This window comes from Macrotis lagotis, chromosome X (assembly GCF_037893015.1).
Source record: "Macrotis lagotis isolate mMagLag1 chromosome X, bilby.v1.9.chrom.fasta, whole genome shotgun sequence".
NCBI classification, from domain to species: Eukaryota; Metazoa; Chordata; class Mammalia; order Peramelemorphia; family Peramelidae; genus Macrotis; species Macrotis lagotis.
Genome location: NC_133666.1, coordinates 217,571,013 through 217,585,801, shown reverse-complemented (window position 1 = coordinate 217,585,801; position 14,789 = coordinate 217,571,013).

The following is a 14,789-nucleotide window of genomic DNA, read 5'->3' as shown; positions in this document are numbered from 1 at the left end:
GGGGTGGCTAGGTGGTGCAGTGGATAGAGTACCGGGCCTGGAGTTAGGAGTACTTGATTCTAATGCAGCTTCAGACACTTAATAATTACCTGGCTGTGTGACCTTGGGCAAGCCACTTAACCCCATTGCCTTGCAAAAACTAAAAAAAAAAAAGATAAATTTTAATATAGGCTTCTGTACCCATGAGCCATGTGGTACAGATGTTGGAAGAAGGGAAAATTCATGGGAACCACATAGCTCATGTGAGGAGGGAAAGGTCCTTGTATAGAAGGAAAAGTCAAAGACCCAACTTTGGAATCTTTGAGTATCTGCATTCCCATCATTAGTATTTATGGGGCTTATGAACAGGCCCAAAGCCAGAGATTCTCCACTAGTTCTGGAGGAACATGCTACCAGCATGAATCTCTCTCAGACTCCCTACCAGTCATGTTTTTGCCTATCCAGGGTCGAGGAGTATTAAAATTTCATTCCAATAATTAAGCTTTGTGAACACGAACTCCATTGCCTGGGTTATCTTTTTATTTCCTAGTATGGCCATTGATTTATTGTAAAAAAAAAAAAAAGTGCTCATTTAGGGAGCATTTGCTGCTAAGTGTTGGGGAAGACAAATAAATGACCCCCAAAAAATCTTATCTGAAAAGTATAGCCTGAGTTACTATTTATACTTCAAACTAGTGTTACCTTGCAGATGTTTGGCCAACTTTTGTGAGTTTGAGGGGATTGCTCAGGTTTTATTTTATTTTTTTGTACCATGTATAGGAAGCACAGGAACCTGGATTTCACAGTGGTCCTCTCAATCCTTCAAACCTGTCTGGGACTGGGGTGGAACAGATTTCCCATATTCATAGCCCACTCTTCACCAACTAGAACTCCTAACTAGTCTCCACTTTTAAGCTGGTCTTCAATTTAAGAAGGACAATGAATTATTTTTCAACCTGGGTTTTTTTTAAAGTTGTTAATTATTAGTGGCAGTGGAAATGTGCTCAGTACTAGGGGCAGAAGAAACTTCCTAGGGGTGAATGTTATTGTTATAAAAGCAACTGGTGAGTATTTTGACCTTGTAGATGTTTACACAAATTGAATCTCTGAACTGTTCATGTTAAAAAGGTCCAAGGTCTAATCCAGATTTAGACACTAGCTCCCTTTGTGGGGAAATTTATTTAACACACTTTCAGCTTCTCTTTCCTCATTTTTAATGACTTTTTTTTATGGATTAATAGGTTAATATTTGCAAAATGTTTTAAAGATGAAAAAAAAGCCCCAACACAAACTAGGGAAGTGTGACTCTTGTTTATTATCATGTAAATAGTTTGCCTTTCATTCCTGCTAACTAGGTAGGCTATTTGCCAACTTTGCATTGTGAAACAGCATAATACTGTATATTTTCAGTTAGAGTATAGAAAATGCAAAACTTATACCATATAAATAGAGCTTCTTCTGAAATGGAAATAAAAAAATTAAGAAAAAGCATAATTGAATTAATGAAATCATGTAAAATGCCTTGTAAAATATTTGCATATATTTCTACTTGCTATTGACTTTTCTGAGCTAGCATCTCTAAAGTGTAATTGCTTTGAAGACTGCATGCATATATTTCTTTTGTGCTTAGTGTACTCAGGTAAGGAGTGGCTTTCCTGCTCTATGTAAAGTTGGCTGAAAGAAATTGTTTCATGAACCTGAAAGTCTTGTGCAGAAAAGTTTGCCATGTAAAGATGTTTTCCCACAGAATTCTCAGAACACTTTTTTATACTTTTCTAAAATGAAATAATATATATCAAAGTGATCAGTACTGGTTTATCATCCTCCTATTAGACTGCAGACTCCATGAGGACAGATTCAATGTCCTATATAAATCTTATATTGTTAAGCTAAACAGTAGGCACATAATATTTGTTAAAGGATAAATAATCATCATTCTTTGAGGCACAACATTATTTTCACATTTTTTTTTGTCTCTGAGTGGTGCAAGCTACAGCTTGTTTCCATCGCTGTCCTTATTTGAAGTAGTTCCTTCATAGATTTCAGCAGGATATACTACACCATTGAGCATTTAGGGATGTTTACACATTTTTGCAAGTGAGCTAGCTTTAAAACATTTAACATTTTAACTTAAATTGCTGTCGTTAGGAAGTTCCTATTAATTATTCATCTCTTTACCCATAGAGTTCAGCATTGTAGTGCCTGCAGAGAAATGGGCTGGGGATAGTAGTGTTGGAAACAATTAGGTAGGATCCAAAAGATCTGTTGAGCTAAAGTCCCTTCTGATCTGAGATGTCCCTTATATAAAGGGGCATAAAAGTGTGACTTTGTTTCCCCATCCTCTTTTCCCTTGGCTATTTTCTACCAGATGGAAAAGAGAAAGGATCCAAAAAAAAAAAAATGAAAGGACTCCCAAATCACTCTCATTTCATGAAAAAAGTAAGTACAGTTACCTCTTCTGGGAGCTTGGCACTCTTTCAGTCTGGAAAATCTTTGTAAAATTTTTTTGGATCTCCCTTTATACCAGAAAAGAAATCTGAATTATTATGGTATTAAAAGATAAAATATTTTGGTATTATACAATACTATACATATATTTTGTGTATTTCTGAGTTTCTAAACTCTTTTCTGTGTTAATCTGCTGGTCTTTGTAATCTGCAGCTTCTGCAAAATTTCTCAAAAATTCCCATTTAATTTCTTCTGCTGACTCATGATATATCAAAACTATGATAGGGAACTTTCTATGTGGAAGGATAACTGTATAATTATTTCATATGACCTATTTGAAAGTTTATAAGCAGGGAAAGTAGTTATTTTTATTTTTATGAGTGGCAAATAACAAAGAATAATTAGATTCAATTGAATCTTTGTAGAGACAGAGACAGAAAATGGAGGGACAAATTTAAACATATAACTTGAAAGTCTGATTTATTTTAAAATTTAAAATCTGGTCAAGGCAATGAGCACAGTGCATAGAGCTGTTGTTGCTCACTCATGTCCTAGTCTTCATTACTTGATTTGGGTTTTTCGTGGCAAGGATACTGGAGTGGTTTGCTGCTCCAGCTCATTTTCCAGATGAGGAAACTGAGGCAAATAGTGTTAAGTATGATTTGCCCAAGGTCACAGAGCTACTAAGTGTCTGGGGTTGGATTTGAACTCAGAGGTTTTCTTCAGTTCAGGTTTGGTGAACTAAACTGTAACAAGAGAGCTAGCTTCAAATCCATGAAAACTTGTTTGCAAATCCTGAACCTAACATCTATTGACTGTGTGAAAGGCAAATTATTTAACTTCTCATTGCTCCAGGAAACTCGAGACAAAATAAGTTATAGGGTAAGTGTTCAAATGGAAGGAGTTTACTTATCTGAGAGTTCCCTAATGTTAAATTATAGCTTTATTGAATATGAAATTACAGCTCCATTACCTATACCTATCTTATTAATAAACATATGCTTAACTTGATAAGGAGTAATGCCACTTCACCTTTATGGAACTTGTCAAAGTTTATAAAGTACTTTCTCCAATAACTCTGTGAAAGCTCCCTTTGCCTTTAATAAAAAAAAGGTGATCTATAATGTAATGTAGAGGCTACATTAGTGATATAGACACCTATAAACAGAAAAAAAAAAGTTAATTGCTAGAGACTTGTGCTTTGTTCCTGGCCACAGTTCTTAAAATGACAGTTCTGAGCCAGCCCATTAGGACTTCATTTGTCTGTGTCTCCATGTTTCTTTAAAGTCTTATAAAAGAGACTGAAAAAAAATAGGAGAAAAAGAATCCATGGCTTTGGAGTGAGGGAGCTTGAGCACAAATCCTGCTTCTGAGACAACTGTGTAAACTGGATCTAATTGGCCTCAATTTTTTTACCTTTAAAAAAAAGGAGGTTGTTGGACTGAGTGACCTTGAAGTACCTTCCAGTTTTCTTCTCTCCTCTGAAATATCTCCCAACCCCATCCTATGCTAGCCCTCATCACATCATGCCTGGACTCTTGCAATCTTTCCCTATTCCAAACCATCTGCCACCTAATTATTAATCTGGTTTTTGGAAAGTGCCGGGCTGACCATGTTATCATCACCTCTCAACATGACTTCCTATCATTTCTGGGATCAAATATAAAGTCTTCTGTCTGACATTCAAAAACTTTCACTAATTCTGTCTACCTCAGTTTCTTCAAATGTAAAATGGGGATAACAGTACCTATCAGAATTTAGGTTCTGAATCCTCAACTTATTTTTTTGTTCTTAAAAAAATATATTTAGAATCAGAACAGGAAAACATGCTTAATGAAACACTCAGATTAATTTCAATATTTCTTCATGGTTTTACATAGTCAGCATTTGAAAGTAAGCTTTTAATGTTGAATGAGGCAAAAAAAAAATCCCCAACAAACCCAACTACAATTGATCATTCTAGTGTGTAGATTTCATTATCAAGTTCAACTGAAGTGTAAGTAAAATGGGGTCATGTAGCTATTTCTCTCAGACAACAGGGTCATCAAGATCATAAAGGACACCTGTATTTATCCTGCAATTTACAAAAGATATCTCGGTGATGGGCAGACTATTCATTTTATATTTCTAATATTCCATTTTAAAAAAAGGAAAAAAAAAGCCTACCAGAAATGAATACTTTTTTATAATGGAAAATCTTTTAATACTTCTATAAAGGTTCCACAATGTGGTTGTGGTATTCCGATTAAGCCTACAAAATAAACACAATCACTGTCCAAAAATAAGAAGAAAATTAGTTCCTACTTTCAGACAGAATCTATCCCTTTTTTTTCCTTTTGCAATTAAATCTCTTAATTATTTCTTCATACCCTAAAATTGTGGCATTTTAGACTGGCCAGACTCCAAGTGGTATTAATTATAATTTATAACTCTAAGCTCATTTAGGGATTAAATGAAACATTCTTCCATCAGTACTGAATGCTTTCAAACAATAGTCCTTTCAAAATCTCATCGAACACTTTCAGTTTGTTCAGAAAAATCACAGAGGCAGAAATCAAAATTTTGAAGAGCCATCATTTTAGTTCCAAAGGAGTGACAATATGGATTCTTCTTATCAAAACTATCCAAAATTTTTTAGAGAAAATTTTAGATTATTTGTACTAAAAAGGGTGGGAGCTCAAAAGGGTAGAAACAATTTAGGTCTGAGGAAACATTTTTAAACAAGAACTATGCTGCAGTAGAATATTCAGTCCCTAGAGTTAATGGGTCTATGAACATTGAAGGTTTTTTTTTTTTTTTTTTTTTTTTAGTTTTTGCAAGGCAATGGGGTTAAGTGGCTTGCCCAAGACCACACAGCTAGGTAATTATTAAGTGTCTGAGGCTGGATTTGAACTCAGGTACTCCTGACTCCAAGGCCAGTGCTATATCCACTGCACTACCTAGCCGCCCCAAACATTGAAGGTCTTTATACAATATATACCTGGTATATTGTTGGTGATTTGCTGCAAAGGAAATTCTAATTCAAGTATAGGTAGGACTATATGACCTCTTTGTACCATTATTTAACAACCAAACAGATATTAAAGGCATTGGCAAATATAGTCTTTGTGTAAAATCAGACTCTTTGCACTCACTCCTAACCTTAGACCACACTTGCCAGTTTTTCCATCCTTCCTCTTTCCCTCCCTCCCCACCCCCTCTCTCTCTTTCTTCCTTTCTTTCTGGTGGGCCTCTGCTCCAAATAGAACAATATTGGACCCAAGTGACATCAACCATGTGCAGTACTCCTGAAATCAAGGAATCCCCCTACAAGGAATCCAGACTCCCCAACTTAGGAACTTAGATTCTAATGGAGACAACCTATGCAGGAAGGCAAGTTAGAAATAATGGAGAGGGAGATTAATGCAGCAGTGAAGGAGGAGTTTGGATAATGAGTTCAGGCATGAGTGAGGTGAAGCATAACTGGGATCCTTCCTTAAATGTGGTCCTTGGTAGGAAGTCACCAATTAGGAGAGGAAGGCTCTGGGGTAGAGGTTTCTCCTACCATAATTACAACAAGGGACCAGTCTGGAGAATGTACATGTTTAATCAGGGACACAGGCCACTCCTTCGAACCTTTACCACTATGGTCCTGGTCCCAGACCTAAGTGAAGTCAAAGGGAAGCACTCCTGGTGTTTCAATATTCTAGAAAGGAAGGAACATAGAACTCAAAAGATGTATCTTTTATATTAAGACTTTATTACAGTTAGATATTAAATGATAAAGGAAACTATTAGAAAAAAAGAAGCAAAGAACGCCCACTTTTACCTCATTTGTTAGTGAATAGAGTTCATCTATATCTTAGAAAATGCTTCTTTCTTTCTTTCCTTCTTTCTTTTCCAATTCCATGCAAAGATAGTTTTCAACATTCATCCTTTTACAAGCTTTTGAGTTCAACATTTTTCTACCACTGTCCCTTCCCTCACCTCTCCCCATGACAGCAAACAACTTAATATAGGCTGTAATGTATCATCATATTGATTTATTTCCTTATCATTCATATTATGAAAGAAGAATTAGAATCAAGGGGAGAAACCATGAAAAAGAAAGAATATAAAAAAGAAGTTTTAGAAAGTGAACATAATATGCTTTGCTTTGCATTCATAACTTCTCTGGATGTGGATGGCATTTTCCTTAAGATTAACCTTCATCACTGAATTGTTGAAAGAAGTTGCTTCCATCATAGTTGATAATCTCACAAAGTTGCTGTTAGTGTTTACAGTGTTCTTTTGGTTCTGCTCTCTTACTGAGCATCAATTCATGCAAGTCTTTCCATGCTTTTCATATATCATAGCTTGTTCAACCATTCGCCAATTGATGGACATTATAAGGAGTACTTTACAAAATTTCACAAATACATCTCTTTGTTAGCCTTAGCTTTGCAATGTCTTTCTCCTTCCTTATCACTTTTAATTAGATCTATTTTTACTTGTGCTTTGTCTGAGATCAGAATTGCTATCCCTGCTTTTTTCTTTTTATTTTGGCTGAAGCATAATTGTTCTGCTACAGCCCTTTCACCTTTACCATGTGTCTATCACTCTGTTTCACATATGTTTCTTGTAAATAACATACTGTAGGATTCTGATTTTTAATTCCCTCTGTTATCTGCTTTCATTTTATGGGATAGGAAAACAATGATATGTTAATCAGAATGGAATGACAAGGTTAGTTCAACCCACAATCACCAGAGTGATTTTCCCAACGTTCACATATGACTAAGTCACCCTAGTACTCAACATACTCCAGTATTTCCCCATCATCTCTAGGATCAAATCTAAAAACCTTCTGCTTGGCATTTTAAACTCTTCACAATCTGTACTTATCCTTCTTTTTCAAGATGATTACACATTGCTGCTCCTTTCCACTTGCCATCATATTGATTTTGTCACTCTACATCTGACATTCCATCTCTCATCTTTTTGTCTCTGTTCTATACCTGCAATGCTTTCCTTCCTCATTTCTGCTTCCTAAAATACCTCGGTTCCTTAGCTCAAGTTCCCCCAAATTAGTGCCTTCTCTCCCAAGTTTACCTTATATCTGTTTTGCATGTATTATGCTTGGGCCTATATATATGCATATTGTCTTGCTTTTTCAATACAAATTCCGTGAGAGTTGTCACTCTTGTTTTTAGATCCTCAGCACTTATTCTAGTACCTGACTTAGAGTAGTGCTTGCTCAATGATTGATTTAATAAAGTCAACTGGTTACTGCAAATAATGAATCTATTGGAGTGGTCACAAGTATCCATTTTGTACTATTTAAAGTTATAAATAATTAAATATAGTAATTGCTTCTTATGGAAATATGCTTTACCAATCTGACTAATGCAACCAAAGTTTGCATTATAAAACATTTTTACAGCTATACCATTTAATTAGTTTTTTATCTTAAAACCCCTTCGGAGGTAAATAGATCAGGAATTATCTTTATTTTACACACTGAGAAACCAAACCACATAGGCTAAGTGATTGTTCAAAATTATATAATAAATTAGAGATCCAGAACCAAGACTTGGGTATTCAGGTTCCAAAGATAGTAGTGTCCTTTTCTTAGATACTTAGGTTATATAGAGGAAAGTTTTGTGCTCATCATAACCTAATTCAATTACTTCAACAAAATCCCATAAACTGATGGAGTTAAAATGCTACATTGTAAACTCTGAAGAAATAATGCCATCCATACTACATGATTGGTGTGAGGTGAAACGTTTATAGCTATTTGAAGAACATTATTAGAAGGCAGATAAAATACCATTCAATTGCTGGAAATTGTCAGCTCTTAATTGCCCCCATAGGGATTATCTATTGGGTAGCATATGCGTTTTCCAAGAATGACTTCACTTTGTAAGGAAAACAACTGCACAAGTGAAATCCCTATATCAATTTGAGTTGCTGCTGCTGCTGCCGCTGCTGCTGCAGATGCCAGTGTCAGGAGATCTAAAGCTAGAATAAGCAATATGCCACATTGAGTGTTAAAAGGAAGATCAGGAAAAAAAATTGGACTGCTTCTTGGAGTGGATGGTACAATGATGATTGATTACTGAAGAAGGAAAGGATGTTCAACTATTTTCCTGCTTTCTCTACCCAAAATAGGTAAGACCAAACAAAACATACTTATTTTTGACAAGATTACTAGATGGTAGATCAGGAAAATATTATAGATATAATTAATCTAAATTTTAGGAACACAGATTGAGGACTTTTCCTTAAATTATTGCATCATATTTCACATTGAGCACTTGCCCAAAGTTGTCAGAGTTACATGGTCCAGACAATAACATAATTAGATGGCCTTAGTTCTAGTGCAATGACTGAACCAAAAGTATAACCATTTAGTGTTTAAAGTTAACTTGGACAGAGATATCCAGTTAAGTGCTCCTAGCATTGGTGCTTGATCCTATGCTCTTGAACATTTTACAATGATTCAAATAAAACAGTTTTCTAGATGGTGTGTTTATCAAATTTAAAGATGGCAAAAAACTTGGTTAGCTAACAGTTAGCATTTACAAAGCTATTTGTTGGTTCAAAATATTAGGCTAAATCAAATAAGGTAAAATTTATTAGAGATAAATAAATGTAAAGTTTCATACTTAGGTCAAAAAGTCAATTTCATTAAGTACAACTTGAAGATTTGGTAAGACATTTAAAAAAATCTGAGAATCTTAGTGAAATATAAACTTAACATGAATCAATAGTGTGATACAGAAGCTAATAATCCCAATACAATCTTAGATTTTATTTAAATAGAAGATATATAAATAAAAAATAAAGCATTTATTAAACATTCACTATGTTTTGGGCTCTATGTTGAATGCAGAGTGTCCATGACAAGTAAGTTGAGAGATCCTCTATATTATGCCCTGGCCATACCATATGTGGAGCACTGTGTCCCATTGTGATGTTAAATTTTAAGAGGGATATCGATAAGCTTGATACTACTCAGAAGAAGATGACCGGGGCAGTTAGGTGGAGCAGTGGATAGAGCACTGGAGTCAGAAGGACCTGAGTTCAAATTTAACATCAGACGCATACTATTTACCTATCTGTGTAACCTTTCACAAGTTACTTAACCCCATTGCCTTGCAAAAAAAAAAAAAAAAGAAAGGAGTATGGAGGGAGGAGGAGGAGGAGAAGAAGAAGATGATGATGATGGCCAGAATGGTGAAGGACCTTAAGTTTATGCCATATGAAAACTGAGTGAAGAAACTGGGGATTTTTAGTGTACTGCCTTATGGCAGTGAAGAAAACGGATAGCGGTAATTACATTTTTAAATATAGTTGACCATCAAACTCCCTTCCAATTCTGAAATTTTTTGAGTTCGTGACCTCTAAGAAATGTTTATTCCAGTGATAAGACTTATGGTGGATATGGTAGCTGCCTTTACACATTTAAAGGGTTATCATCGGAAAGAGCAATTGTCTGCTTGGTCCCAGTATTGGAATCAGAAGCAGAGTATAAATTCTAAAAGAGGAAAATTTAGGTTTAATGTAAACAAAAACTTCCTAATAATTACAATAATTCAGAAGTGAAATAGGCCACCACTAGATGAATTAGATTTTTCTGTCCTAGAGATCTTTAAGCAAAAATTAATGATTGAACACTTGCCAAGTATATTGTAGAGGGGACTTTTGTTCAGGTATTAATTGGACTAGAGGGTCTTTGACATTCCCTCCAGTTCTGAAATTATGATTATATAATATTATGCTCCACACTTGAAGACTTCATAAATGCTTGTTGAATTGAATTGAACTGGGCCTTAAATGAAGTAAATGATATTAATTGTTTTATATATATGTAGAAGGAATACATTTGGAGTATAAGGGAGAGAGTGTGCAAATATACAGAGGTCACGGACTCAAAAAATTTCAGAATTGGGAAGGAGTTTGATGGTCAACTATATTTAAAAATATAATTACCGCTATCCGTTTTCTTCACTGCCATAAGGCAGTACACTAAAAATCCCCACATCTTTTTCAAATGAACCACTATCTAGCCATAGTTCCTCTATCTCATACCTAAATAGGAAATTTTATATTCACCCTTTAAAAATTTCATCTCATTAGATTTGGCTATTTTATAGTTGGTTCAGATATTTTTAGATTCTGATTTTGTCATTATCCAGTTTTGAACTGGATAGCTAATTGCAGACCCAAATTTGCTTTTTAGATTAGCCTCAAGTCATGAAATATATAAGTGATTCACTTGAAATTCCAGATGAACACCCCTATTCAAGAAATTCCTTTATATTCACATAAACACTTGCCTATATAAACATCTTTTTTAATCCTAAATTTAAGAAAGCTTACTTACTTCTATCTGAAGTAATCTAAGCAAACCTCTCATTTAGGTGATTCATAACCACATCCTCCAGTACAAGAAATAGGTGCATATAAAATACAGCTCTAAAGGTTTTGCTTGCTTGAAAATATTCCTAACACATTCCTAAAGTTTATAAGATACCTTTTTTTAATATAGGCATAGTTCTGTGTCAAGGAATCATCCCATAAAATAAGACATGACTAATCAAAAAATTGAAAGTTTTCATTTTGAAGATACAGAAACGGGGCATAAGAAATAATCTTGTCTCAAATTAATTAAAACACTAGAAGACATAGAGCATCATTTAAGAAGTGAAGTTCAGATATTATTACCCAGAAGGATAATAACAAAGATGTATAGCTATTCTTGACAACAGTGCCTACTTGGCCATGCACATACAAAGGATTCAGGAAATATGTACCCTGGAACTTAAATGATACATATAGGGGAGGAATATAGTTATGTTTCATGCTTACCAGGGTCAGTCAGTTCAGTAACTTATAGTCTCATGTTTAATAGTGAATAAAAGTAGAACCAAAGGCAGATTTTTGAAGAAGGAAGGGGCTGACTGCCTCGCTCATTCTGGCTGAGTTTGGCTAGTGCTTGGCTATTACTTGGTCAATGATCTAGACTTTCTCCACCATGAGGCAAACATGTTAGGTAACTTTTTTTCCCCTTCAGATTTTTGCAAGGTAATGGGATTAAGTGGCTTGCCCAAGGCCACACAGCTAGGTAATTATTAAGTGTCTGAGGCTCTATTTGAACTCAGGTACTCCTGACTCTAGGACCGGTGTTCTATCCACTGTGCCACCTAGGTGTCCCTATGCCACCTAGCTGCTCCAATGTTAGTTATTCTTGCAACTTTGTGTTATCTGAAGATTTTACAAGCATCTACTTTATATGAGATGTGGATAAAAAAAAAGTTAAACAAATTTCTGGGACACTCCATTAGAGACTAACTTCCAAGAGCCAATGAACATTTTATAATGATTCTTCTTGTTCAGTGTATATCCATGCTAAGCACTTTCATCAGACCATATTCTACCATCTTACTCCCAAGAACAATATGAGAAATTTTTAGAAAATTCTTTGTTGAGATCTAAATAAACTATAGCTATATCACTCTTGATCCACCAGTGTATCCATCCTATCAAAAAAGAAAAAGAAAATGAATTCATTGTTTGTCCTTTTCTTGATGATGCCATCCTAGATCTTCAGAATCATAACTTACTTTTCTAGATTTTCATCACCCATTCCCTTAAAAGTATATTCTTGATTTTTTTCTAGAAATACAAGTCATCTCACTAGTCTATAATTTTCAGTCTCTATTCTGTTTTGTGATAACATTTATCCTTCTTTGATTCCAGAGCATTTCTCCCATTTTCCAAGATCTTTCAAAGGCTATTTACAATGGCTCAGCAATAGTATTTGCTAGCTCTTTCAGTAACCTGAGATGCCTGTCTGGATTTTAAAACTCACTCTTCTGGCATACTAGTTGCTTTCTTGCTATCTTTCTTTCTTTATAAATAATATTTTCTTTTTCTTCCAATTATATATAAAAATAATTTTAGCATTTTTCCCTAATTTTGAATTCCCAAATTTTCCCTCCTTCCCTTTCCTTATCCATTCCTTGAAAGTAAACTATCTGGGGACAGCTGGGTGGGGCACAGTAGCTAGAGCACCAGCCCTGAACATAGGGAGACCTCAATTCAGATCTGACCTCAGACATTTGGTAATTACCTAGCTGTGTGACCCTGGACATGTCACTCAACCCCATTACTTTGCAAAAAAAAAGAAAACCCAAAACAAACTAAAAATAAACAAAAAAGAAAGTAAGCTATCTGATATAGGTTATATGTGTTCTTGCTATCTTTCTACTTACTGTTTTTTAAATAATAATTCCATATTAAGCATTTTTATCCTCTCTTTTCCAGTGCAAAAATTATTCTCCTTGACAGAGAAAATGGAAGAAAAATTTTAAAAAGTTAATAAATAAAAATCTTTTCAACTTCTGTGACCATTATCCTATCTGCTCTACCTACAAGTCATTTCTCTTTGCTAAGTGTTTTATTTTTTCTTGGGGTTATTAAGAAGTAATGGATAGGGCAACCTAGAGTCAGGAAGACCTGAGTTCAAATCCAACCTCAGAAATTTACTATCTGTGTGAGTCTGGGAAAAACACTTAATCTTTGACTCAGTTTTCTCATCTGTATAACAGAGATCTTAGTAGCACCTAACTCCCAAGCTTCTGTGAAGATCAAATGAGATAATTGTGAATCATTTAGCACTGGCACATAGCACTGCTCTATAAATGTTATTGTTATTATATAGCACAAAATACTTTTTTTCATCCTTGACTTTCCTCAGGAGTCTCAGTTCTCTCTGAGATTAACTACTCATGATACAATTTTTATAGGAGATATTTTTTTCCTGGCTAAAATAGTAGTGATGAGATTTTGCTAGAGATGGCTCTGCATTATAAAGAAAGGACTGATTTCAGGTGAGGTGGGTAGAGGGCAATGTTCTTGTCTTCTTTCCAAACCTTTTATTCTGCTACAAATTCATTTGTATTTAAAGCCAGCTTGTGTATCAGTGTGTGTTATATTTATAAATGGGAATATATATATATATATATACATATATATATATATTTAAGGAATTTCTAATTGTATGTCACATAGTTATCAGGGAGAAAAGACTGTCACTTTTACTCCAGACATAGGGGTTAAAACTTTAGCCTAGGGCACTCTGTTTGACTTCTGTTAACTGGGTATGATGGCTATATTTTAAGAACTGTCTTCTATTAGGGAAATATTTTTAGCCATTCTTTTCCAATATTATGGAATGGATATATAATTTGTGTGTAACTTTCTATTTATGTCTTGTCTCCTCCCTTTGATTGTCAACTTCTAGAAGTGGGAACTGTTTTCATGATTTTTGGTATTTACAGTGCTTATTACAGGAATAATAATAATAATAATGATAATAAATAATGAAAAAAATCAAGCAGAGACTATATACATCTACCAACCACCATGAGACCATCAGAGAAAGCTCCAGATGGGATTAAATGCTAACAGTCACTATGAGATCAGGATGCCATGGACAATGGAGATACCATACTTACTACATCCAGTGAGAGCAGTTCAGGTACTCTTGAATTATCTGAGGCATGAGTTGCCATTCTATATTTGAGTCCTGCTCAACATAGGCAAAGAATAAAATTTGGGCAGAGAGACAGGTGGAATGACAATAGAATATAACATTATAAGGGAATTTCAGAGTTCATGAAAATGGAAGTAATGGGTTTGTGGATGCTGGGTAGATCAAGGATATGACTATCACTGTCACCATGTCTGGCTGAGGTAGGTTGGAGGAGTGGGTTGTAGGAAATGTGTAAGTTGAGGAACCATGAGGTTAGGGTATTTGAAGAAGTAATGGTATGTATACTGAAGTTCTGTATAAGGATAAGAGTTGAGGAAGAGAAAGAATGTGAACCAAGCACCGAACTCATTTTTTTTAAAAGGGACTGTATCTTGGAGGTAGACAATGGTTATCAGAATTTTGATTAGATAGGAGATATGAGCTGAGAGGGGAGAAGAGGTTATGAATGATGTGGCAGAGGAAGAGCTTAGAAGTGGCAATAGGGAGCAAGGAATATTCCATTAGTAAATGAGGAGAAAGAATGAAAGTGCAGAAGGTGACATTGTACTGATTGTATCAAGCTCTTGAACATTACAAAGTCTTTTGAAAAATATCTATAATCATTCAAAAGAATTGGATTGACTTTCCAAACAAGAAAGACTAAGAAGAAGAACGCCTATTACCTAGATTGCAAAATGCATTTAGATAAAAGTCAATGGAGCCTATCCACATATCTGAAACAGGCTGTACAAATTGTGAATTGTGTAGAAAATTTAACAAAGATAAAATTTTGAATTGCTCTTAGGGAAATGAAAGCATGAACTAGGGGCAGCTAGGTGGTGTAGTGGATAGAGCACTG